General features: G+C 41.1%; 1 protein-coding gene across 2 annotated transcripts in view; it reads left to right on the top strand.

Moving 5' to 3' along the window:
- Window positions 1–4,354: 4,354 nt before the first annotated feature.
- The window catches only part of LOC149308718 (X-linked interleukin-1 receptor accessory protein-like 2), a 473,813-nt gene continuing 451,094 nt past the window's right edge, over window positions 4,355–27,073 (top strand). The window contains exon 1 of one of the 2 annotated variants that reach the window (XM_089537157.1): window positions 4,355–5,206. The gene's annotated coding sequence lies outside the window, so the exon portion shown is untranslated. Of the gene's footprint in view, window positions 5,207–5,381; window positions 5,455–27,073 lie in introns of those variants that run through there. The other variant, XM_089537158.1, reaches the window with a different exon arrangement.

The raw sequence follows: 27,073 nt of genomic DNA, 5'->3' as shown, positions 1-27,073 counted from the left end.
TTTCTAATTAGTGGAAAGATTTATACAGATATTAAACATTGGCTGTTTTTATTGATTTTTCTTCTGTCTCACTCTGGCACTACAATAATTTTTGCTCATCTGTTGTATACAAGACAATCTTTCTGTGATCACAAATATGGCATTCCTGGAATTGCTAAGGGATTTTTAAAAAATAAATCTATATTTTTCATGCTCTTCAGCCAATCTAAATTTAAAAGGCCGAAGAAACCTTGTCGGTTTCACAAAGTGCTGTCCACTTGCATTTAGAATGACAGCCCCACTTGTCCACCAAGAAACATCCCTCAAAGCAATGAAGAGGGAATATAACAAGGTGAACATATGGCCCCACTTACATGAACAAGAAGAATAACTGCACTTTTCAGATTTCTGGATGCATGTTGTAAGAGGGTCATGCTAGGAACATCACATCGGCTTTGGCTCTAAAGTGACTTCTTGTATGATCAAACTAATCAGTCTTGACCTCCTTTCTGCAGAGTTCAAAAATGTCCAGAGTTTTCCAAGGATCTTTTCATTCATACTTTTTAATTGAAGCTGACTTTGGCTGAGGAAGGCAATAATGTATGTTTTAGGGAGGGATTGCTGCATTTTTCCTATTGATGCACTTTTTAGATTACTTTTCACGCGGTTGGGTTTTTATATAATGATTTGTTGGCTGGTATTTTAATACTGTAACCTCACTGTGTTTTTATTTATATCCATAATTTTGAAATTTGTCAACTACCTGAAGTCCCAGCTTGGAGAGAAAGGCAAGCTATAAGTTATACACATAATCTGTCCTTCGGATCAGGTGCAAGTAGAGCTGGCCCTACCATTAGGCAGAGTAAAATGGCTACCTCTGATGGTAGATGCTGAGAAGTGAGAAGAGAAGTTGCTGGGTGTTGGAGGATAGAGCTGTGTGCCTCTTGCAACTTGCCCTACATTCCCTCAGATTCCCATGGAAGACACTGCCCCACTGGTAATGTTGAAGCAATATTCATAAAACAGGCAGCGGGTACTCAGTGGCATCACTAAGGGGGTGCAGATCATTCTGGGTGACACCAGGCAGCAATGAGGCATCCCAATGCTACTCTTCCCGAAAGAAAAAGGAGACTCTTGAAGTGAAGCCACAGGCCTTATTCTCTGCGATGAGCTCTCTGACCAACTGGTACAACTTGAAGTTCTCACACAGGGGAAATCCCGTGCAACAACTTGGGTTTAAATTGGACAAAACCTGCAAAAGCAGGTTGATTTTCACATGATGTCATTAGAATGTGAACCCGAACAGAAAGTGGAGGAGAAGTAGACAAAAGCTGCTCCTTTTTACTTTCGGAAAATTTGGAAAATTGCTTACTTTCTGTTTGGGTTAACGCAAGTTTAACAACCCACTTTAAATCTTATGTTTGCATGGGATTTCCCCCATGTGATTTAGATCCTATATAATAGTGCTGAAAGAGACCACAGGCGCCATCCAATCCAACCCTCCCTGCCATGCAGGAATATACAATCAAAGTGCACACCCTCCTGTCCTGTTTGGCTGCTTTCCACTATTGTGAAGCAGGGAGAGGATTGTTGTGACTTTCTCTTTCCTTGAGGGTGGACATATTTTGTAAGTAAAAACACTATTCTTGTTTAGGGGAGTGCGCCAGTTTTACTGTCTTGTCTTGCGGGACAGTGGCAGGATGCTGGGTTCCCTGGCTGAGACCCTCCTCTCTATCCACACCCACAATGCAGGACATCCATAAGGGAGACACCATGACTTACCACACTGGGTGACACCAAACCTAGTGATGCTACCATTTTGTCTTTGTATTTATTTATTGTTTTATTTATTTTATTTATAGACCACCTTTCTACCAAAGTTGGCCCCAAGGCGACTCTCAAAAGATGCTTAACAACACAGTACGATTTTAGAACACAATCATTAGTGTTAAAATATAACATTAATGTAACATTAAACATGAAAATCCTTAAAAAAAACCTAACTTAAAAAGTATAAAACCATTAAAACATATCAAAGCAAGCACACCAATAAGAAGCATCCTGGAGTGCAATTCTGTTTTAAAGGTCTGCTTGAAAAGAAACATTTTTGTCTGTTGCCAAAAGGAGACCAGCCTTGCCTCCTGTGGAAGGGAGGTCCAAAGGTTGGAGCAGCCACTGAGAAGACTCTGGCTTGTGTCCTCACCAAATAACCCTGTGATGGTGGCAGGACTGAGAGAAAGCCTTCTCCTGATCAAATCCTTAGGGTTCTTGCAGGTTCCTTTATATTCTTCCTTCATTAAGGAGCCCTGGTGGCACAATGGTTAAATGCCAGTCCTGCAGCCACAATGTTGTACAGTGCACCCTCGTCATACATGGCTTTATGCTGAAGCTGCGCACTGGAAGAGGTAATGGCGCACATGGCGCACACATGAGCCCCATAATTTTCAATGGGGCTTGAGCATACACAGTATTTCCCTTACACAAGGGGTCTAGATCGGACCCCCCACATAAGGGAAGGGTCCACTAAGTTCGATCCTAGAAGAGGGCTCCAAAGTCCACTCAGCCTTCCATCCTTTCATAGGTTGGTATAATGAGTACCCAGGTTGTTGGGGACAATTGGTTTACGCATTATAAACTGCTTAGGGAGTGCTAGTTCACTGATAAGCGATATAAAAGTGTACTTGCTATGGCTCCTGCTATTCATCTTTTCACTGGAATGAGGAGGAGCAATGACTTCTGACAACACAAGATGCAAGGGATAAGCAAATATCCTCAAGGAGCACAGGGCAAGCTAGTCTCTGGATGCAGCAATCCATCTTGTGCCAGCCAAGGGTAGGCTCTATTCCGAACAATACTATTTCAAACACTTGTTTACCATCTAGCTTTCTTTTTTACCAAGATATTTTTCTTGTCTAGTCCTAAATCTGGGCAAGTTTTTTTGTTTTTTAAATTTAGATTGTTTGCACACTGCTTTACAACAAAATGTTCTCAGAGCAGATTTCAGCAGTAAGAAAAGGGCAGCAGTGATTAAATCTGAATTCTCAAGCTTCTCCTACAGTGGCTCTGCAGAACTCCAAGCTATGTTTTCACTTGGAGAGAGCTTGGGGGTGCATGAATGGAAGAACGGATTCTCAAAGACTCTTACCAGGTGGTATGTGTGTGTTTGCATGCCCAAGGATGTATTTGGACAGCTTTTGTGGTGCATACATGCTGCTATTTAGATGTCTAATATGCATTTGTGAGGTGATGGGTCTATTTCTGCAGTTCTGTCCTATGAATGCATTCTATGTTTGAATTAACGTGCATATTTTTGGAGTTGAGGCGTGCACAGGTACACTTGACGTTCTCATAGAATCATAGAATGACAGAGCTGGAAAAGACTCCAAGGGCCATCCAGTCTAACCCTCTGCCATGCAGGAAGACACAACCAAAGCACTCCTGACAGATGGCCATCCAGACTCTCTTTAAATCCTCCAAACAAAGGGACTCACTTTGAAGCAGCGTATTCCATGGCTGAAGAGCTCTTAGGAAGTTCTTCCTAATGTTGAAGTGGAATCTTTTGTCCTGTAGTTTGAACCCATTACTCTAGGTCCTACCCTCTTGAGCAGCAGAAAAACAAGCTTGCTCCAGCCTTTGGTCTTGGAAATGGAACCCAGAGAAAGGTTAATATACATAGGCTGCATCTGCACTGCAGAAATAACCTAGTTTGATACCACCTTCACTGTCATGGCTCAGTGCTATGGAATTGTGGTAACTGTAGTTTGTTCTGGCACCAGAGCCCTCTGGCTGATGATGATGATGATGATGATGATGATGATGATGATATTGATGATATTAACATTTATTTTATTTATTTCCCACCTCTCCTCAAGGCTGGGTAGTGAAGGCGAAAAGTCTCCCCAAACTCAGAATTCCCTAGCCTTGAGCCATGGGAGTTAAAGCGATGCCAAACTGGATTATTTCTGCAGTGTGGCTGCAGCCCAGGGGACTAGCCTGAGATGCCACTGGCCATTGCAGGTAGAGCTTAGAAACAAAAGTGCTAAACCTGGATGTTGTAATGCTGATGAATGAGTCCTTCTTCAAAATAAAGAGGAGGCTGACACTTTCAAGTTTTCCGCCTTAATTAATAGCTAAACCCTGGATTTGCATCATTAAAAGGATTAAGGCAAAGGCAGGTTAGGTGCGCTTCGCTTTGAAGTTCTGAGTGCAGGGCTCGCTCCTGGCCGCTAGGAGGCACTGCGGCGTCGCAGCTGGTTTCTATTCTCTCTGAAAGGTAAGTAAGCGAAGTGACATTTTTTGCCTTGTGAACGAAGGAGGAGGCTTGGGGAGGGAGCTTTTAAAGAACCAAAAAATAAATCCCAGAATCTCTGGGCAGGACGTTTTCCCTCCCTCCTTTCCACTTGGATCTATCCCCCCTTCCTTTTTTAAAAAATGGAAAGAGAATGGAGTGTGCATTGCTCTTGCATTGCTCTAGCTCCCTTGCAAGACTAAAGGAGAACCCAAGAGTTTGCAGGAGGAGTTTGGAGGCAAGCTTTCAAACTGGAATCGCAACAGGGAAGATGAACCAACTCTTTTCCTTGCCTCCTTGGGTTTCTTTCAGCCAGCTTTCCTTGTGATTTTTTTTAAAAGCTCCCTGCTTTCTCTCTTGGGGCAACTTGCCTCCCCTCCAGGTGTGCTGCTGCTGCTGCCTGTCAAATTGCATTAACCCCAGAGTTTTGGTGAGAGAGAGCTCTGCCTTTGCAGCAAGGCAATTCTTCTGGGGAAAAGGAAGAGAAAGTGTGTGTGAGAGAGGCATGGGGACCATTTAGTATTTGGACTCCTTGCTGGGTGCAGAGATGACTCCAGGAGGCAAAGCAGTTGCCCATCTGCCAAGGGATGGAGCATCACACCAGTCTTGACCAGAGCTTGCTCAGGTGAAGAAGGAAGGCAAAGAGGAGAAGAAGAGGGAGACTCTGCATCACTCCAGGGCTACTCCAGGGATTGCTGAGTCTAAGGGAAAGAGCAGTCCTATTTCTCCTTCTTTCCCTCCCTGCTTGTCCTGTGCTTTCCATCCTCAGCAACCAAACTGCTCCTTCTCTCCAGATCTCTGCCCATGGAAGGCTGGATTTTCTCAGGGATGGTGGCATCCTTTTGAAACTTGTTCTCTTGGATTGTTGCAGAAAACAAAAGAGGGTGCAAGCATGGAGTGCCAGTCCCTGTGAACTAACTGCCTGGTGTGTCTTTGGAGGTAAGATTCTCCCTTTAATGACTCACTTTCTCTGGGTCTTATTGCATGTGGCTCCTTGGCAAAGCTCCCTCCAAGTGTCCTGCAAACACACCCAATGTGTGAGCTCTGCCCTAGAGAGCCTGTCTTTTATTTCTAGCGTCCATCATTTGCATCTAGGAGATGGGCACCAATGGAAGAGCCTCTGAGGATGTGAAGAGTTCTTTCTGGCTGAGTTGTCACCACTTACTTCCCCTCACCTGAGATTACAGGTGTGTGAAGGGCTTCAAGGCATGTTGGGATTTTTCTGTTTTGGGGGTGGATGTAGGGTAGGAAGGTTAGCAAAGGCTACCAAGTTCATTCAGTAAGGCTTCTGTGCCCCGGAGCATGAGGCAATGGTGAGCTAATAGATCTGTTTCCAGCACTGGATCTGTGCAGTGGAGAAAGTACCGTAATGTTTCACTTGGTTTGCCGCTGTTAAAAGACCAACATAGGAGAGTTATTGGGGGGAAAAGTTGGCAACCCTAGTTGAAAGACCTTTCACTGATCGCTTGGATCCCTCGATGTCATTGTATATTTAATGGTGGACCTTTAGAAGGTCTTCTTCTGGATCATATCCTTTATTCTCTCTCCAAAAATTCCCTTGTTTGTGACATAGATTCAGTACAAGGGGTCATTTAAAGCCATGCGTGTCTGGTACAACCCCAACCTTGTATGTTCAATAATAATGATTTCTGGATTTTCACCGTCCCTTCAAGGAATATTGATTCGGTTGAGAGTGATTTTGTGTATTCAGTCAACCCTTCTCAGGGACAGATTTTGAGGATAAACCACAAGAAAGGTACTAGGTGTAAATGACAGCTTTAAGGAAGGGATGATTGACTAGCTGACCTCTAAGTGTGTGTTGCACTTTGAGTTTTTTTAATCACAATTTTACAATAGAAATTGGAGAGTTGCCCCAACTACTACAGCTGAAATGTACATCCCTCATGAAATGTGACCTCTAGATTTCAGAAGATTTAATTCCCATGATTACATTTCTTGTTTGTTTTAGGGGACATATTGATCTCAGATCCTTTTGGCTTCATGGAAATTCTTGAAGATAAGCTTTTCGGAGTGGCAAGGTGGGAAGGGGCACAAGTGTTGGGGTCCATTAGGATACTCTCCAGCGTCCCCTCTTCCTTCCCTGTTCCTGATACCATCATCCAGGGAAACATGGGGACTTTGTCAATAGAGAAGTTAAATAAACCAGTCATTAATGCTGTCAGTGAGTCTCTTGCCCAGGAGAGGACAGACTGGTGCAAGGACATTGATTTAAATCTTGGAATAACTCCTTCAAAACCTGGCTGGTGCAGATGCTGGTATTTGAAAAGACCAGTTCTAACTTTTGCTGCTGGTCCATCTGGGAGGAAGCAATGGGAGGATGGAGTATTTGGCAGAGGATCTGTAGAGAGAAATGTATTTGATGAAATATGCCTGCCCCATTCCTTTCTTCTTCCCCTGGGTTTGTGAAGTGCATGTATATTTTGCATCAGTCCAAAAGCTAGATGACTCTGGCTGCTAGATGAAGGAATTGAGAGCTGGCATTCCCTAATACAGTGCATTTGCTGGCGTTTCTTTCTCTAACCTGGAGCCACCCAGGTGTGTTGGAGTTCAACCCTAATTACCATGCTGGCAGGGTATGATGGGAGTTGTAGTCCAATGTGTTTGGATTGCACCAAATTAGGGAAAAGATGGACGACAAGTACCAGGCTTGGATTGGGGAAGACTAATTCAAATCGCTCCTCAGCTATGAAGCTGATGGGGTTCTATTGAGTAACTCTCTGGTGGAGCCTACTCAGCAAGATTGTTGTAAAGCTTATTGCAAGGAGGGATGTATGTGCCACCCCATGCAAAATATAAAGTGAATATCTCTGGTGTTGTGATACTGTATTTGGGAAGGGAATGTGCATTGTGTGGGTTTATGTAAAATGCAGGACCAACAATTTCCAGTGCTATCAACATTTGAAGAACCAATGATCATGTGGTGGCCAATATTATTTGCTGTGATTTGTGTCTTCTGCTTTTCAAAAAATTATGATCTTCCCAAACAAAATAAAATAAAAAGAGAAACACATCCTGATACCAGGCTTCCAAACTAAAAGGGCAAAAAACACAAGGGAAGGGATACAGAGGGAACAGGTGGAGGAGGGAGATCAGTTCTTCAGGGCCACGGAACAAAGGGGTGAACTATAAATGAGAATTTATATCCACTTTGGGCCGAGCTGAACTTCCCTTGCTGGCGTTCGTACATTGAATAGCAATTGGTGTCTTTTGTTCCTTTGGTTGATGGATGGAGACAGTGTTCTTTCCCCTTGTTTCTGGCATCTCAGGACAACAGGCAGTTGAAGGAGTTGAATGTTCTTTCTGGAAGGAAGGGGCAGCTGAGCTCTCTGCAGCATCTCTTGCCTGATGGATGGCCCAAGCTGGTCTTTCTTTTGCCTTGATGCTGTTTCTGAGAAGATGGGGTGGAGAGAGGACAACTAGGGGACAGCTGTGCCTTGGTTCTCTGCCTGATGACAGAAGATAGAGTGTGCTTCCTTCTTGCTGTTCAACCCCAACAGTAGTTGCCATAGTACTGAATGAAAGCTCTTTGGTTCAAATCACACCTTAGGCAATACTCTCTTAGAGTGAGTTGCAGTGAAGATTATTATTGCAATAAACAATGTGGACTGCTTAGCAACACTCAATGTGAGCTATATAAATACCAAGTATTCATTATTAAAATTTTAGTGCTTTCCACAGTGATGGGAAACTATAAATTTTGCAAAAAATCTCCATGCACCAATGTGCAGCTATGATTGTAATTTCTGCAAATTGCTTTGTATAGCCTATACCTGAACTCTTTAGCAATACTCAAGCTGTTCCTGCCTAATTGTTCAAAGCTTAATGATCCTTTGGCACGGAGCAGCAATGCTAGAAGTGAGAGCTCAGGATTATCGTGACCAATATTGTCCATCTTTGTTTCCCCTTCCACTCAGAGCTGTACCCAAACTATTTTAGGTGGTGTCTAGTCCCTGGTCCCTACAAATCCCACCTCAAAAGCCATTTTGAATTTAAATCTCTAAATGAAATTATGATGCATAACTACAGAATGAAAGGTCACTGGGAGCAGCATCCTGTCCCCTCCTCCCCCTTATGATAGTCTGTTAAATGTACCTAAATATTTATCTCAGAATCACGGAATCCTAAAATTTTAGAATTGGAGGAGATCTTGCAAGACATTTAGTCTTATCCATATCTCAATGCAGCTTGATTATCCGAACAGGTTGGTGTCCATCCTTGGCTGGAGGACTTCCAGAAAGGAAGAGGCCATCACTCCTCCTGACTATTGGTTCTCAGCCTTTGGTCCTGCAAATGTTTTCACAGAATCATAGAGTTGGAAGAGACTACAAAGGCCAGCCAGTCCAACCCTCTGCCATGCAGGAATACAAAATCTAAGCACTCTTGACAAATGGCCGTCCATCCTGTTTAAAGCCCTCCAAACAAGGAGGCTCCACCACATTCCCAGGCAGCGTATCCCACAGTCGAATAGGTCTTACCATCAAGACGTTCTCCCCAATGTTTAGGTGGAATCTCTTTTCCTGTAGTTTGAATCCACTGCCCTGTGTACTACTCTCTGGAGCAACAGAAAGCAAGTTTGCTCCATCTTCAATATGGCATTCAATATGGCATTCCTTCTTATACATGGATTTTTTAGACACCAGTTCAAGCCTCCACAGTTTGAAAATGTTCCAAAAAGTTATACATTTCAAATATCAAACCTTGATTTTCCATTTTTTTAAAAATAAGGGACACCATTTTGCTATGTCATATTTAATGCGAGTTGAGCATACATGGATTTTGTTATCCACGGGGGATCTTGGAACCAACCCCCATTGTCTAACAAGGGTCCACTGTAGCATGGCTAGTGAGTCTCTCCTTAACCTTCTCTTCTCCAGGCTAAACATACTACTCATTGTAGGGCACGGCTTCCAGACTTTTCACCGTTTTTCTGCATTTTGAATGTCAAGTCCCAGAAGCCCCCACCTGGCTAATGGTCAGGAATTCCACCCAAAGGGCCAAAAACTGATACCTTAGGTCCATTGTTGAACCAGTTTGTGTTAAGACAGTAGTCCCAAAGTTCCAATAAAATCAGCCCTTGGAGATAAGCCCACATACAAGGCCAAGATACAGCCCTAACTTCTCAATCAGCAGGAAAGAAAAAGGCTTTGCTTTCTTATGTCCGGCAGTCTTTCATGTTTTTGAAGAGGCCCTTCTCATTCTAGGCCAGTTCTTTCTTCCTAGTTTAAAACATACTCAGTTCCTTCAACCTTTCCTCCCAGGACTTATTTTTCATATCTGAGCATCTTTGGTGCTCTTCTCTGAACCTGATCCAGTTTGTTTTATGTCATCTTTTGAAGTGTGTGTCACTGCATTTTCTCCCCTTCATTTTTTTTTGAAGTATACCTTTCTACTTTGGTGTATGTAGTGTTGGATTTAGGGAAGGGAAGATCACCAAAATAGCTTTCTTTCTTCAGTCAAAGCATCATTCCATTACAAAATTCTCATATACAGTTTCATTATTGCCACCATATAACTATCTAATCCTGTGCTGGGGAATTTAGTACATCTGCATCCTGAATCATGTATAAAGTTTGCTGCCACTGGAATAAATCTGGATTGTGAGGAACCTCTCTGAAGTTTTTATGCTTAAAAACAGCAAGGAAAACTAAATTATTAACAGATGTTAAACTGTCTTTTAGGAGCTGAAATAGAAATAAACCACAGCCAGAGAACGGAATTGAATTTTTGGTTGTTGTGCCTTGTTTTGGCAGGGTCATGTTCCCTCCTCACTCTCCATCAACATGGTATACTTGTTGATAGTACGCACATGGACACCAGCCAAAGATTTTTTTTTATTTGTGTGTTGTTCTTAGTGGTAGACATACTCAAGGTGGTTTACATCTGAAGGCGGAGAGTGAAAGCATCCTGAAAGCAAACAAGGTGCTGTTGTTTCTCTCACTGTTGAGTGCAATATAGAATCATAGAATCATAGAATCAAAGAGTTGGAAGAGACCACAAGGGCCATCCAGTCCAACCCCCTGCAGGTTTTGCTTGGTTGACTGTTTTAGATTGAATTGGCTTTTTTTTTGGAAGAGTATATGTGTTGCTAAATCGCATCTCAACTTTTGAGTGATGTACAGCAAGTAGACAGAGGCTATTAGAATCTGGGGTTACCCAGTTAAATTAATTGGCACTAGACTAGGAACGTACAAAAGAAAATAGTTTGGTGTGGTACACAAAAGGGTGGTAACAGCCACTAGCTTAGAAAAGAATAGAGACCTAGAACTTTATCGCACACTTTTTTTTGTCCGTTACGGGAAGGGGATGCTCGTGTGCGCATGCGTGACCAGCCAAAACCGGATTTTATCGCACGCCAAAGCATCTTCCAAAAGGCCCCATTCTGTCCCCAGTGCCAAGCCATCCCCATTCAGTGCTAAGGGGCGCCATTTTCCTCGGTTGGAAAACTTCCGACCAGAACATTTAATGCCCCTCAGCACTGAACGGGGACGGCTTGGCTGGTCGCGCGCGCACATGAGCGTTCCCTTCCAGTTCCCGCAACGGGCAAAAAAGGTGTGTGATAAAGTTCCTACAGTTTGATGTGGCACAGGGATGGAAGTCGTGTAGGCCTTGTGTCTCACACCAACCCCCAAGCTCACACTGACCTGAACGTTGTGGCTGAAAAATGCTGTTCTGATTGAAAATATAGTTAAAATGCTACTCAAATGATACTCCATCCTGAAAGAACCAATACTCTGAAAAAAATCTAAAGACAATTGGGAGGGATCAGGGGTGTCACTAAAGAAGTGCGGGGTTTATAGAACGCACTGAGTAATATCCTAAAGGGGAGTGACACCACTGTGCCCCAAATATCTGCCTTTTGGCAGGAATGGGATGTGGTGTTCACCCACATCCCTTTAGAAGCAAACAAGGCTTTTAATTTATAATTGCACCAGGGAGGCTTTTATGCAGGGTGTGTGCTTTACTTATGTTTTTAACTTTTGTATGCGTCTGTTATTTTATACTGTTTTTAGCTAGATGATTTTAATTGTCTGTTACATTTTTTAAATTGTGAACTGGCTTGGGTTTCTTTCTGGGAGTAAGGGAGTATTGAAATGAAATGGAAATAAATCCTGGAGCTTAGTGGAAGAGAAAGTGTGAGTGGGGCGAGGCTCAGTGGGTAGAAAAAGGAAAGACCTCAGCTTGTATAGAAAACTGTTTTTTCACTCTTTTAAACATTTTCTTTGAAAACACCACCTCTTACCCAATGTTCCCTTGAATTGCATGAAACTATGTAAATGTAAATACATTTAGGCTGTGGTTATGATATTGTAATTTAAAGGTATAATGTTAATTTTGCTGCTGGTTTTATGTCACAGCTATTACCGTTACATCCAACGATATATGGGAATTACAATTTATGAGTAACATTAGTACAGAAAAACATTACTAAGGATTCTGTATGGTGTGATATGGGATGGGAGTGACTCCATGAGTTGCCACACCAGGTGATACCAACCCTAGTGATGCCACTGGGAGTGATGTGCTGACAGGTTTGGTCATTCTGGTGCAATGTTCTGGTGCAGAACTCTAGAGGTAATAGAAACAGGGTGATGTCCTTTCCACTGTTGTAGCAGTAAGAATTTTGGATTGGGACTTGGGAGATTGTGTTGTGAAAACCACTGGATAAGTTTCATGCACATTTCTGCATACATCTGGTTGGTTGCTGGAAATAAGACTCAGTCATAAATGGATTCTCGACTTGATCCAGCATAAGTCTTCTAATCTCCTTATATATCTGAAGTAGAGGCAGTCTTATTGTACAGCAAGCATAGCCCCCCCCCCCCAATATATGTGTTTTTGTTTGTGTGGACTACATATTTTTGGGCTTAATATGTATAATAATGTTTTACATTTCTGACTTTTTTTCTATGCAGCTGTTGCTTGAAAAATGTGCATTTTGGTGAGAATGCAATTTAAAAGTGAATGTGGCTTTTAAAAGAATGTTGCAGAAAATGAGATGGAATTAAGATGAAATGTGCAAAACTGACACAGACAGGCAATGGGCTGATGGTGCCATCCATCTCTAATCGCAGCTTAGGCTGTCCTGTCTTATGACGAACGCACCATTTTAAGGCTGTTAGGACACAAAGCCTTGTTTTATATGAGCCAGACTGTCCACCCATCTAGGCTGTCTGTGTTGACTGGCATCCGCTTTCCAAGACTTTTGTGAGCCATAATAATTCTGGAAATACCTGGGATGTTCTCCATGTAGAGCATGTGCTCTTTTACTGAACTATGACCCCATGATATGGCTTGCAGCAATCTCAGTTTCTTTAAGTGGCTTGGGAGTCTGTTCAATGAGGTGGCTGAGGATACAAGGATGACAGCTTGCTTTTTTTATTATTTAATAGTGAAACAGACTAGTCTCTCATGTTTTCCTGTAATAAATCTGTGTGTGTTTTCAAGAAATCATTGGACAGCTGGTGTACTGGGATTCACAGTAACTCAGCTTGCTGGGTGGTGGGTGGTAGGGAGGGAAGCCATGCAGTCGTAGGAAAGTTCACACAGATCAACAGTCTTGAAGGGTGGACAGAAATGTCTGTGAAAATGAATGAGCAAAAACTGATCAGCCTGGCCTTCAAACTGTGCATTCTTTCATGGTTTGCCTATCAGTCTTCATGTGATAGCAAAAGTATGCATGTAATAAGCGAGGGGTTTTTCTCTGCATGCAGTGTTGCATTGAGATTAATGGTTTAGACACGGAACAGCTGTGTGAGCCAGGTGAAAGCTTGCTCTCTGAACAGGGATATTGTAACAGATAATCTTGCCGCTGAAACGAAGAAATATTGGTCTAGAGATGAGAAACAGTAGCTTGTGACCTGATCTTGTGAGGTTCGAAGAGCCTTTTCAGTGCATGTGGGGGGAGGCTCAAGGTAAGTCTATTGTTAGGGGTGACTCAGGCTGAATTGTGGCCTCATGCAGAACAACTATTTTCTTTTCTCAGTGTGGATCTTGTTGTGTGAAGTGGTGCATGCCCAGTGGATTGTGCTTTCAGGGATAGAAGAAAGAACCACTGCTTCTGTGTGCAGTTGGCTCTCAGACATATGGTGTTAAAAGTACTTTCAAGTAAGGCAAAACAATCTGAAATTGGCTGCTTGCTATCGTTGGCATGGCTTACCTTTTATAGCACGTACATTTGTCCCTCAGTATTGAGGCTTCTCAAGGCACTCACTGCCTGCAAAGTGGCTTGCAGCCTTGCACAGGTTAGATGTGGGCTAGCTCTCAAAGGAACTGCCCTTTCTAACACTGGAGTCAAAAGTTTACTATTTTGCCTTGCTTTGTATGTGCCAAAAGTCTGGTGACCATCAAGGGTGTGGTCTTAACCTGCACCAAACCTCCCTCTTCCACCCATCTCAAGAAAGATGCCACTCTGGAACCTTGCATCATCACATTTCATTCCCTAAAATGTCTTAACATCCCTGCTTGTGAGTTTCAAAACCTGGTGTAATACCATATATTTGGTGCCTTTTGGTTGGCTTAATAAAGGTAATATTGTATTGTGGTTTTTTGGCTTTTGCTATGTTTTGCTGCATTGGATATATACAAGTGTTGCAGAAAACAAGCTGATGGGATCTGCTAGTGAAAGGAGCAGCCCTCTTTCCTTTGATCATTTAGATTGCTTTGCATGCTGGCAAGATTTGGGTGCAGTTTAAGCAGGGGGGCTGTGATCTGAAACCTGTAGTACAATATTTCAGAAGCAAATGTGACACTAGGAAGACAACACTATGGAGAGGGCATGAAAGGAAAATAAAAATGTTGCTCTTTTAGAACAGCTGAGATGTAAATAGTAAAGTGAAATGAGATGAGAAATTCTTATAAGTGGTTAAAAAGTGAGCGTCAAAGTAAACAGGATATAAATTGTGATTTACAATTTCACCAAACAGTAAGTAAGTAAATAAAATTAATGATGCCAGTTATTAATGCCAGCTGACCATGCCAGCTGACCATGGCAATTTTGTTGTTGTGTGCCTTCAAGTGGTTTCCAATTTATGGAGACTCTGTGTAAAAGCAAAAACGTGGTGGTGGCTATTAACAAGGCAGCCTTCTAATCTAGAACTACTCACCAACAGGAGACATAAGAACAGTGGCATTGCAGGATTGATGGATTCTGGCCCATACTCCTAGGTGTTCCCAGTTTCTTGGCTTTATTGCATTTCTTGCTTGCTTGCCTACCTTTGCTCTCTCTTCACCTCCTCCAATGTTCTCTATCACTTCCACCCAAAACACTATAGAATTACTGGCCAGTTCCCAATGTCGTATTTTAAGGTTAAGTTCTACTGCATGTGGTGACTTTCTGGCACCAGGGTTTTCTGGATAAAATAGATTTTCTGGATCCCTTTCAATCTGGGTTTATTTATTTATTTATTTTGGAATATTTTGACAGCTGGGAATTGCTAAAGAGGTGGATCACATGTTCTAAAGTAGCACTTCCATATTTAGGTACCAATGAATCCCAGAATCAACAAGTCTCATGCGGCACTGGCAACTGAAGCTTTGCTTCAGGAAAAGCAACAATGGAAACACCAGTAAGGTCTTAAAAGAATGCATCTGTTTCATATGCACTTAAGATCCTTGCAATTAGAAACAGCTGGGAAGACCATGTATACAGATAGGAGGGGCAGAGAGGAATAACTTTTCCATGGCTTTGCTTCCCTCTTTAAGATAGTATGGTATTTGGGGTAGGAAGGAAAATACTAGGTTAATTCTCTTGGAATGTCCAGCTGCTTTGTAACAGGGTTTGAGCCAATGCTCAAATTCTGTTTCCTTCTCTAGTAAAATGAAGCTGATGGCACGCTGTGGCTAAGAGAACAAGGCTAACCATTTTTGATTACCATTTGGCATGGTAAGGATTGGGACTGCATTTATGGTCACATGTTTAGCATGGAAAACAGTAAGTAAGGGGAGACATAATAGATTTGTCTAAGTGTGGTGTAGAGAAAAGAGCATAGGGAGAGTTTTTCCTCCTTTTCTTATAATAGCAGAAGGAATACTTTCCCAATGTTTTACGAAGGAAAACTGGGACATATGGCCAATTACATCAGAATGTGGTCAAGATAACAAAGGTTATTAATGAGTTAAAACACACAAGCGAAGAGAAGCTGCAACAGTTTGCTTTTGCCGGAGCCTAAAGGAAAGGGCAAGATGTTGGGCCCACTCTCCTCTCTCACCTGATGAGTTAATTGAATGCAAACTGCTTTTGCATATTGACCTCACTGTGCAGCTATTTAAGGAAGCTGAGAATGACAGGAAATAGTGGGAGAACAAATGAGAAACAGGAACATTTTAAAAGTAGCTGAAAAAATGGGATGCCAGAAGATATACTCAACTAGAAGTTGACCTTGTGTATAAGTCAATGGTGAGCTTTGGGGCCAAAATTATGGATTTTGATATGACCCATGGATAAGTCGAGGGTAAAATTTAGGGGCATATCACAAAGGATCTGAAGGATGAAGCAAGGAAAACAATGCCAAAGAAGTTACAAAATTCCAGCTATAAGTGTTTGTGCTCATTACTAAAAGTAGGATAGATGAGAGAACAGAAAAGGGTCAGTGCTTCCAGGAGAGATTACACCGTTGCCTTTTACCAGGGAATTGTCCTATTTTTGTAAGAGTTAAAGTACAGTACTTACATTGACCTGTGGATAAGTCGACCCAAGCTTTTTGGGTCAGTTTTTTGACTAAAATTTCTAGACTTATACATGGGCATATATAGTAATCAGGAGTGTCCCTGTCAAACAGGGACAGCTGGAAGGTATGCAATGGGGTCATCATTTGAAGGTGGATGTTGTGAGATTCAGGACAGAGAAAAGGATGTACTCCACACAGTGCATAGTTAAGCTGTGAAAGGCACTACCACAAGAGTTACTAATGTCTGACCATTTCACAGCTTTCAATGGAAAGTAGATGGGTTTGGGAAGGATAGTGCTGTCAGTGTTTACCAGTCAGGATGGTTATATGACATCTCCATTATTACAGACAGAGGGCTTCTGTATTTCAGTGGCTGAAGAGTGAGTGATGGAGAGTGCAGTTGTGCTCATGTTCTGCTAATGGTCTGATGATGGGCAACTGATTGGCTACAACAGAATGCGGAATTCAATAGGCCTTTAGTTTGATACATCAAGGCTCTCCTCATCTTCTTATCTGTCTCCTGAGAGGCAGCAGATGGGTTTGAAATATGTTTTTCCTCTGAAAATGATCCCCAGTCAGTCTCTCAGTTGTGTCAGTCTGGAGGCTTGCCATTGCCTCACTCTGAAGCTGACAGCATGTGAATTGTCCAAGGTTATCCAGTGGGTTTCATGGCCATGCTGGGAATTGAACCCTAGTCTGCAGAGTCACAGTCCAACACTCAAACCACAATGCCGCACTGACTCTTGGTATTGGCATTACCACCCTCTGTTTAAAGACCTCAGCCACAGATGCTGGCAAAACATCAGGAATAAACTCTTCTAGAACAGGGCCACATAGCCCCAAAAAACCCACAAAAAACTATGGATGCCTGCCATGAAAGCCTTCGACTTTACATTTGAGGCAGTCTTTTCCACTCTTGAACATCTTAAAGCAAATAAGCTCTTCTTAATGTTTAGGTGGGATCTCTTCTTTTGTCATTTGAAGCCATTGGATTGTGATCTAGTCTCTGGAGCAGCAGAAAACAGGCTCATTTCACCATCTACTTGACATCCCTTCAGCTATTTAAAGATGGCTATCATCTCAGCTTTCAGTCTTCTCTTTTCCAAGCTAAACATACCCAGCCTGTTATTCCTCTTAAGGCTTGGTTTTTAGACTTTTGATTGTCTTGGACTGCATATGTATTGCAGAAATAATGCAGTTTGACATTGGCATAACTGCCATGGCTCAGTGCTATGAAATTCTACAATTTGTAGCTTTATGTGGCTCTGGAGCCACAAAAGTACTTCAGGTGTGGTCTCACCAAACTAGGCATTGGGATCATCCCTGGGTGGCTGCAAGAGCCTGGCTTTCTGATTCTCAGTTGTACAACAGTTACAAAAATTGAGAAACATCTCCCTGTCCTCCCTGTAATAAGTCCGCTTTGATTCTTTCGAGAAAAAACGGAATATAAATAAGTATTATTATTATTATTATATGCAATTACTGAAAAATAGTGACAAGGCGGTGAGAAGCTAATACTGGAATTGACTAAAAAACTTGTAAGTTTGGCTATGGTGATGAAAAACAAATTCCTGGGCTCAGCATGTGCTCAGTTGAAGTCTAGGGTTCGAATCAAGCAGGCCCATTTCCCCCCTAACTCCTGTCTCTTAGGATAGTTGTAAGAACTGTGGAGAATAAATGTGAAGTTTTTTGCGTACTCTAAAAAAGTGGCTGAAATCATGGTGTTAGTGATCCAGACAATAACATTTAAGCCAGTCATGCACAAAGGAGGGCATTGGGGTTTATACATTTGTATGTATGATTCCTTTAGTAGTTTTGCTGGGGAGGGGAATATTTTCTCCCATCTCAAACTTTCCATTATTAAAATTTCATGGGTTGATAAACTCTGTACTAACTGAAAGCTGTGTAGGAGTCTGGTTTTTTTTTTTAAAGAAATGTTGTAAAGTACTGTGACTTAAATTGCCTCCCATCATTCCCCTTCCCCCTTTCCAGTTTGTAAATGAACTAAAAATGGACCCATTACTGTTCCTTTTCTGAAATTATATGGAAATATCTTGAATAAAATCAAGCTTTGCATTTTTTGTGCAATGATGCCAACGGTGCTGCTAATGCCAGAAACAAAACTGTCAAAAGTGACAATCATTTTAATGGGATATTTTTGAGAAAGAAACCCTGGAGATGTTCCTTAATCAGGCTTGCTGCAGGGCTTTTAGCCAGAAACAAGAACTTCTGTCTTACTGCAGGACCCTAGCGATGTGCTCTGTATACACCGAATTTTATTCTACCGCTCCTTTTAAAACTGGGTCTTCACATGACGTTTTGAGAAGATCTTAACAACCTAACTTAAATTGAGCTCTAAAATCCATATTCTGCCATTAGAATACAAGAAACAAAATATTCAGGTTGAAATAACTTTCATTATTTTGCAGCATAAACAACTAAGGTGGATAGTTGTTTGCTTTCTAGGTGCCGGCAGACAATTCTTTTTCAGTGGTTCTCAGCCTTTGGACTTTAGCTTGCAGAAAGCCTGACTGCAGACTATGCTGGCTGATTTTTTTGGGAGTTGAAGTCAAAAACCATCTAGGAGACCAAAGGCTGAGTATGTCTGCTCTATTTGAAAAATTATCCAGTTCATATTGAGTTTAAAGAGTGAACACCTTAGGAAGGGAAGAGCAACAGGGGTCTTGAAATTGCCTATCTACAGCTGATACCTGGATAGCAAAGGAACAGGCAGACATACTGCATCACATTTCTTTTTAAATTACAGTCATTATTTTAAAAAGGAAGTAGTAGTGAAGGAGCAGATGAAATCTAGTAGCAGCTTTAAGTCCGATTTTAGCTGGAGCTTTCATGGAACTCAGTCCAATTTTTCTGATGCAGTTAATGTCAAACCACAAGTATATTAGCGTTTATGTAGTTATATGTGTGGGTTCAGAGCATAACAGGATTCAGAAAGATGCACTTTTTGAAGGCTTCTGGACAGTGTCACACCATTATGTAAGATGATACAGGTTTGTCAGGCTGGTCTGTAGTTCTGAGGAATGAAAACGATAAATCTGCTTATTTAGAGTCATTTCACTGGACGTCAGAAGCTTTGTTGGGGTCAATTATTTTGTTATATGCTTAGCTGGGAGGTCATATGTGTTTATATATATTAGCAGAAGTATAGCCAGTGATAATAGTTTCTTCACATACTATATATAATATGTCAAGAAACTATTATCGCTGGCTGTACCTCTGCTAATGGATTGGAATTTGTAAAAATTCCTGAATCCATCTATTTCCTTCTAGTCGTCTTTTGATATTTCTTTGTTCCACACTCACTACTTGAAGGTCACTGATAGTAAGTACAGGAAGATTAAAATATTCTGGCATTTTGGGTACTGCATTTATGATATCAAACTTATGCCCATTTATGCTCTTGTGCAGTCACTGTTTCAAAATGTGCATGAAATTTACCATTTGCAAATTTTAATTCAAGACAGCGTACCCTAAAAGAGGAATTTGTACTTTGGCGAGGTATTTAGAAGGTACTGTGGGAAAGGAGGAGGGAATGATGATTAAATAAGTTAATGCTCTACTGTGGACAGACACTCAAGTTACACTGGGAATTATAGTTCAGTTGAATGGTCTAGAAAAGTCATTCTTAAACTTTGGTCTTCCATATGTTTTTGGTTTCAACTCTCAGGCAGCTTGGCCAATGGTCATGGATTCTACAGGTTCAAAACATACCAAGGACCAGAGACTGAGAACTTGTAGACTAGTTTTCCAGCACAGAATTCTCACTGAAATATAGGTCCCAGGATGCCTTAGGGGAATGCCATGATACTTAAATTAATATGAAATATAGCATTTGTGCATTTTCATAACTATGAAGGAGTTTGACTTGAGTTACCAGCTTCAGCCACAGACCTACTAGAATGGCTGGTCCAAGTTCTGCTGTTGCTTTCTAAAAGGTCTTGCACCTTCAACTGTTGCCAGTGGGAAAAGTTTCACTTAGATTAATGGAGCTGTGATTCTTTTGCCATGTGGAGATTTTTTCCCCTTAAATTCCTTTGCTGAAGTGAAAACTGGAACAGCCAAGGAATTAATCTCCATCACATTATAATGTGTATCCTTAATTACAGGTACATGTCAGTGTTGCTCAGCATCAGCTCACAGTATTTGTTAATGATTTTGGAACAGATATATTTAAATGCCAGGCTTGCTGGAGGGGAAAGAGGGATGTTGGCGTTAAACCATTCCAAAATCAAGCTTCTCTTTAGTCAAGATTTTGCAAGTGTTCTCAGGGAATGTAACTTTTCTGGCTCTGCAATTCTGCCAGGCGTCAGAGACTGTTACGTGGGTACGTTAGAGCCTGGAAGTAAAGATTTACAAGTAATATTATCATCCATAATGATGATTTTTCAAGTAATGAGGGTATAACACAGTGTCATTTTAAAACTAATGTAACAAGTAGCAGCAAAAGTTTTTTGTGGGCTTTTCGGGCTATGTGGCCATGTTCTAGAAGAGTTTTTTCCTGATGTTTTGCCAGCATCTGTGGCTTTGGCATCTTCTCATGGTTCTCATGGACCTCTGTGTCCAGAGAAGTCCTCTTCAGAAGAAAGCATATTTCCAGCCACAGATGCTGGCAAAATGTCAGAAATAAACTCTTCTAGAACATGGACACATAGGCTGAAAATCCCCCAAAAAACTATGGATGCCGGCCATGAAAGCCTTTGACTTCACAAGTAGCCGCAACTTTACATAATGGATGTAACAAGTAATAATATCTCATTATCTTCAGAAATGGGTTTAAGCACATTTTTAGAGGTATTTGGCAAGGATTTTTCAATATTTCTACTGTTCTCTTAGAGGTGTAACAAGTAATGTAACAAGTTACCTCTTTTCATTATCCTAGCAAATAACATCAACTGGTTAACTTCTAAACACTCTAATAATTGGTAATAGGAACAAACTATTATTCATTAATTTAAATATGAATATCCCACCCTGTATCTGAGACTCTCAGGGTGGTATACAATGAATCAATTGGAACAGCTCAAAACATTTTAAACAACTACAAAATGATTTAATGGTTAAAAGGATATTAATCACAAAGTCAGCACCAATTAATGTTGACTCAACTCCTCGTATACTAATAAAATTTTACAAACTCAAATGTATATTTCAAAAACCAAATTTTGTGTATTAAATGTATCACTTTTCTATGTTTTAATTGTATTGTTTTTTTTAATATCGTGATGACACTCTGAGTCCCAGTTCTGGGAAAAGAGCGGGATAAAAATAAATATAGTAGTAGTAATAATACTCCAATGTACTTTTCAAAAAACAATTTTGGTGTGTATTATATTTCACTACCACCAATCACTTTTACAAATTCTTGAGAAAGTCCTTCACATATATCATTGGAATAAGATGTGTAGAAAAGATCATGTGGATCTGGAATTATTGAATAGTTTTGTTGTCTTCTTCAGTCCCAGTTCAACCATCATTCTTAATACAAACAACAATTTCCTTTTTATTTTTCAGTGCTATTCTTTGTTCACAGCATATAAATCTTCAAGCATTTTAACCTTTTCACAGATGCATATTTCCTCAGTTTTGACCTGTTACCTTTGAAGAAGGTAATTGCTATTTGTATTAAGAACTATGGGGAAAATGGGACTGAAGAAGCCAACGAAATGGTTCAATAATTCCAGACCCGCATGATCTTTAATTGCCATTTGGAGCAAGTAAGGCCATTAAAGTGTTGCCATTGGATCTGGATCCAAACTGGAATGGATCCAGATAGTCTGTTTCCTCCAGGAATGCCTGAAGTTGCCCAGCCACTACATGCTCAGGGACATTGCCTTAGTGATAAGTGATAAGGCAGTAGTTCTCACGGTCCTCTTCAGGAGAAAGCATATTACAGCCTCTGTCAAGGAACTATGTACCACACATAGGCACAGCAGATCATTTATCATCCTTTGGATCCACCCAACCAATCCATCTTTGGTAGATTTTACCAACCAAGGGGGGCAAGGGTCACACTTGCGTATGGTGTGATGTCTGCAAGTGTCATGTCCACATCATCAGGCTGCAACAACTGAAACGGGTCCCAATAAAATTGATCCAATGGCACACTGGACACATCCCTTGACTCTGTGATAAATGTGGTGTCAAAAGTTCTGAGTGAAAAGCAGTGACTTTCTCCTTAAAGTGCTTAGCAGATTTTTGACAGCCGGTGACCGAAGGCTACAAACTACTTTTGAAAAGCCACACACTAAGCTGTGGTTTGCGCGCGCATACACAGTTCCCATTCATTAGCTACTTTACTAGATTGCCTTTCTTCCAATGAAGTCCAACTGGTGTATATGACTATCCCTGTCCACTTTATCAACAGCACTTTAAATTAGGTCAAGCTGAAGGAGAGGGAAGGGAGCAGGCTCAAGTTCACTAATGCTGAGTTTCATCACTGCATGGAGACTTGAACATGGTGGTCTAATACTCTTAAGTACTACACCAGTTTCTAACACAGAGGCATCCCTCTCATTCTTGCTAGGAGAGACTGGAGAACCATATACTCTTTCTACCACTTCAGTCCTGATACTGATAGTCCTCTTCTCCTTACTAGCATATTGCTAGTAAGAGCAAAGAGAGAGCAAGTTGCATGAAACTGTTATGGTGGGTAGGAGGAATCTAGCAGCTCCGGGGTCAAGACAGATGGTGCATAAGCTCTTTGGGAGGGTGCATGCAACCTTTGGGCTACAGGGTTTGCACTCCTGATCTTTTGCCATTAATCATCACAGTGGCATTCAGACCTCTGGAAACAGGCAAGGCTAAACTAGTTCAGATTATTTTAAATTGGTACTTAAAAATTAACCTACTCATTTTGCTAACCTCATTTTTGAAGTTTTTTTTTTAAAATGCAAATGTCAGGTGAAAGTTCTACATATATTTCTGCCCTGTCTTCCTCTTTTTCGCAGTTGAATTGCCAACATTTTAAGGGAAATCGCACCAAACAGAAGTCAGGTTGTCATTCGCCCCCTCCCCACTGGTGCTGATCTGGATAAAGATATCACTTTTATTAGGAGAGAAATTGTATTGAACTTTAATTGGCTTGTCATGGCTAATATTTCTGCAGATTAGAACTCTGTAATGTATGTGTGCACATAGATGCGCATGGAAAAACCGTGTTTTAATGGCTATTCAGGAATTGTGAAAGAAAGGAAATTGCACAGTTATACTTTTCATGCTCTTTGAGCCTGGCAATTTTATTTATTTATTTTTTGTCTTAAAATATTGATTTCTTTATATCACAGGATTCCAGTGCAATGTACAGACAAAAAACCATTTAGAACTATTTAAAGCAGCGAGTAGCAGTTGAACAATTTAAAAGATTTTAAAGCATATAAAACAATATGGAGGTTCTAAAACATTTAAAAAGCCAATAGAGATATGAGCATGAAGCCTCAATTCAAAAGGCTTTGATAAAAACAAAAACAAACCAACCCACAATATATTAACTTGGCAGCAAAGTGAATCGTAGTGAAGCCATTGTCAGTGCCAGCTGGGCTTTTAAGGAAACATACTATAGCCAGGTACCCTCCAACATTTCATAGATGAAAACTGGGACCAGCCAAGCAACATCAGAGTGTGTTGAAGATGAGGAAAACACACAAGTTAGGTGGACTGCAGTGGATTGCTTTTGCCCGAATCTATAGGGAATGCCATGATTTTGCCCCCTCCTATCCTCTCTCTCCTGCTGAGTTAACTGAATGTAAACTACTTTTGCACTTTGAACTCAGTTTTGAAGTAATGGGCAGTGTCCTTCAAATACGTTGTTGGCTATAGTTTCCATGATTCCTCAGGAGTGGCTATCCTGGATAGGGCTGATGGGAGTTACAGTCTAGCTACACCTGAAGCCCCCCCCCCCCCTACTTCTAGTGTAGAGCTCTGTTGTTATTTGGGGCTTGGAAGGTCATCACCAGCATCTTGAGTTTGGATCTGAACACAATAGCAGCCAGTGCAATTCTTTAAAAGCTGATGTCATTTTGACCATTTTCATGTAAAATATGAAACCACTCCCCAATGCTTTTCTAGTAGAAGATGCTTCCTGAAGACTATTGCAGTTTCTTGATAGGTAGGATGGATCATTGGGGGAGAATCCACATTTTGCTAAGAAATGAAAACTTTTTTTAGTTCAGATATATGTGTGTGTGTGTGTGTGTGTGTGTGTAAAAGGAGGATAGAGAGAAAGGGAAATTAATGCACCATGGAATAAGGACCTGAGTTACTTGTTTCTAGCAGAAGAGAGCAAAGTGGAGAAAGTAATCTGCAAAGCTACACTTGAAAATCATCTGAGCGTAGCATCATCATTGCAATTATCCGTCAAAAGATTTAGTTCAATTACTTTCTTTTTCTTTTCTCTTGTCAAGATGGCCCTACTTGTGCTGGGATTTGATGCTCCAAGGAAAGGTTAAGAAACCCCCCTTCCCGGTTGCTGCGCACTAATTCCTTCATTCACCATTGTCAGACAGCTCTCGTATCTCCATAATTCCACACGTTTCCCCCCTTTGGTTCTTTTGCCTTCATGCCTTAAGGAATCAGAAAGCACAGAGCGCTCGAGGGAATATGAATGCAGGAGTACAAAGTGCTGCCTATAATAATACCATGGGAAAGAGAATTTTGAAAATGTGCACAGTAATGTTGAAACAGCCAATAAGTGGGACAATTGCTACCATTTAAGAGATTATACACGGTCATTTACTGTATATACTCGACTATAAGTTGACCTCATGTATAAGTTTTGGGGCCAGAATTATGGATTTTGATATGACCCATGGATAAGTCGAGGGTAAGACTTAGCAGCATGTAACAAAGGATGTAAAGGATGAAGCAAAGGAAAATGATGCTAAAGATCTTTAAAATTTTTGACAGGCAAAACGCTGGATGGATGAGATAGCAGACAGAGTTAATGCTTCTTTTAGGTGCTCCGAGAAGATATTAAGCTCTCACCTTTTACCATGGCATGGTTCCTTTTTTGGTAAGAGTTAAAGTAAAGTACTTACATGGACCCCTGGATAAGTCAACCCAGGTTTTTTGGGTCAATTTTTTAACTAAAATTTCTAGATGTATACATGAGTATATACAGTACGTTCCCCTTGCAAAGTAGTATGCAGCTTCTATAGTTGGGGAAGGGTTATTCTCCAATAACACGCCATCTTGAAATAGTGTGCTGAACATTGCAATGGATATTCATCCTTTTTTGGAAAGCTTTTGCATTATGGAAAACAACAAGCTTTGTTCTATTATGGAGGAAAACTGCTCCTCTGCTGTGCAGCTAAGCCTTTTTAAATGAAGGGAAGTCCTGTAACTGAAGGTGCTCTCTGTGTGAAACAATGTGTGAGACAAATACTATGCACCACAATTGAAGAAGGATGTTGATAAACACACTGCCTCGGAGAGTGGTGGAGTCATGGCCATCTGTGGGAGATGTTTTGATTGTGTATTTCTGCATGGCAGGGGCTTGGACTGGATGGCCCTTGAGGTCTCTTCCAACTCTGTGATTCACTGTGATGCTTAAGCATAAAGAACTATTAGCATGAAGAGCAGGGGCTTGTGCTTTCCCCATGAATCATGCCCTTAAGCATCAGTCTTACTCACTATGGCGAGATGTACTGCATTTTTATTTAAATTTTAGTAATTGTTTCCAAATGTTTATCTGTGCGCGTGCATATATATATATATGTGTGTGTGTGTGTGTGTGTGTGTGTTATGTCCCAGTTTGTAAGGGCAACCTGTTTAACCTGAGAGCGTGTAATGAAAATTTCTCCTTCTGTGGACTTATTCAGAGCAGGGCTGACACAGATTGTGAGGCACCCAATTTGGTTTTAAACACTATGCATGTAACATTTATTAAATCACAAAAGTAATACAAACATTGATTATCAAGAGCCCTTTCATTCACTCACACATTCATACAATACTCACACACACTTTCCTTCCGCCGAACATTGATCAGTTGTCCTCGAAGGCTGGGGATGGCATCGTTGCCACGCGGTTGGTGCCAACAAAATGGGGATGAAAGCCAAGGGTCTTTATACTTTTCTTCTCTCTGGCTTTCAGTTGCTGAAGTCTTGCAATATTGCAGCCCATTATTCAACTTCTTCTTTCGGGAGGAGACAGGTTGTTCAAAGCAACTCGTTCTGTTCAAAGTAGCTCGTTCTGTTCAGAGCAGTCCATTGTCCTGTCAGTTCCACTTCATTGCGACTCAGGAGAAAAAGCACCTTCCCGGTCATAGTTCGACACACCTGGACAGCACTCAGCTTCAGCTTCCACATTCCTCAGCCTTTCCTCGTCTCAGTTGCCAAATCCCTCTTTCACATCAATGCTCTGCGCGGAACCATCTTGTTTGGTTCTTTAGCATGTTTTAAAACACCTTTCCTTGGTTCTTGGTTCTTCAGCTCTGGGTTTAAGTCAGAACTCACACATTCATCTTACACACACACACACACACACACACACACACACACACACTGTACTCTTTTTAATGATGATTTTCTCTCTCTTTTTTGGTTATCTTCTCTTGTAAGTGAACACCCTAGACAAACTGATTTTCAGTTGTGTCAGAGTTGAACAAAACCATGTTTGGGTTGGATGTCTACCCAATTGGTTAGACTATTTCTGCTAATCAACTGGGTGATCTGACTTAGCTGAGAAGCTTCAAGGTAAAGATCAAGTTTTTGAACTGATAACCCTCCATATCTCGTTTTAGAATGCTTGACCGCTTTTGAGAAGCATGGTCGTTTCCCATTAAAAACTATGGAGTCCATTAACTTGCTCCAGCATTTAAAGTATGAGTTTGGTGGTCTCAAAGGAATCATTTGAAAGGGAAACAATAGTTTTTGGCAGAATGAAAGATTTAACTAAAGCAACATTGCCCAAAAGGGAGAAATGAAGTGACCTCCAATAGGCCAGTTTTGATTTAATCCACTTAGTGATCGGATTATAATTGCGAGGGATAAATTGAGAGATATCTCTTGTGATGATGACCCCTAGATACTTTAGACCTGAGGGGTTGATTTGTATGTGTGTTAGTCCCTCCCAAAAGTGCTGGGTTTCAAGAGTTGCATTG

This window comes from Sceloporus occidentalis, unplaced genomic scaffold, assembly GCF_023333645.1.
Source record: "Sceloporus occidentalis isolate IW3139 unplaced genomic scaffold, rSceOcc1.0.p SCAF_8, whole genome shotgun sequence".
NCBI lineage: Eukaryota > Metazoa > Chordata > Lepidosauria > Squamata > Phrynosomatidae > Sceloporus > Sceloporus occidentalis.
Note: the sequence above shows the minus strand (reverse complement) of the source record. Positions and strands in the feature narration are given on the sequence as shown.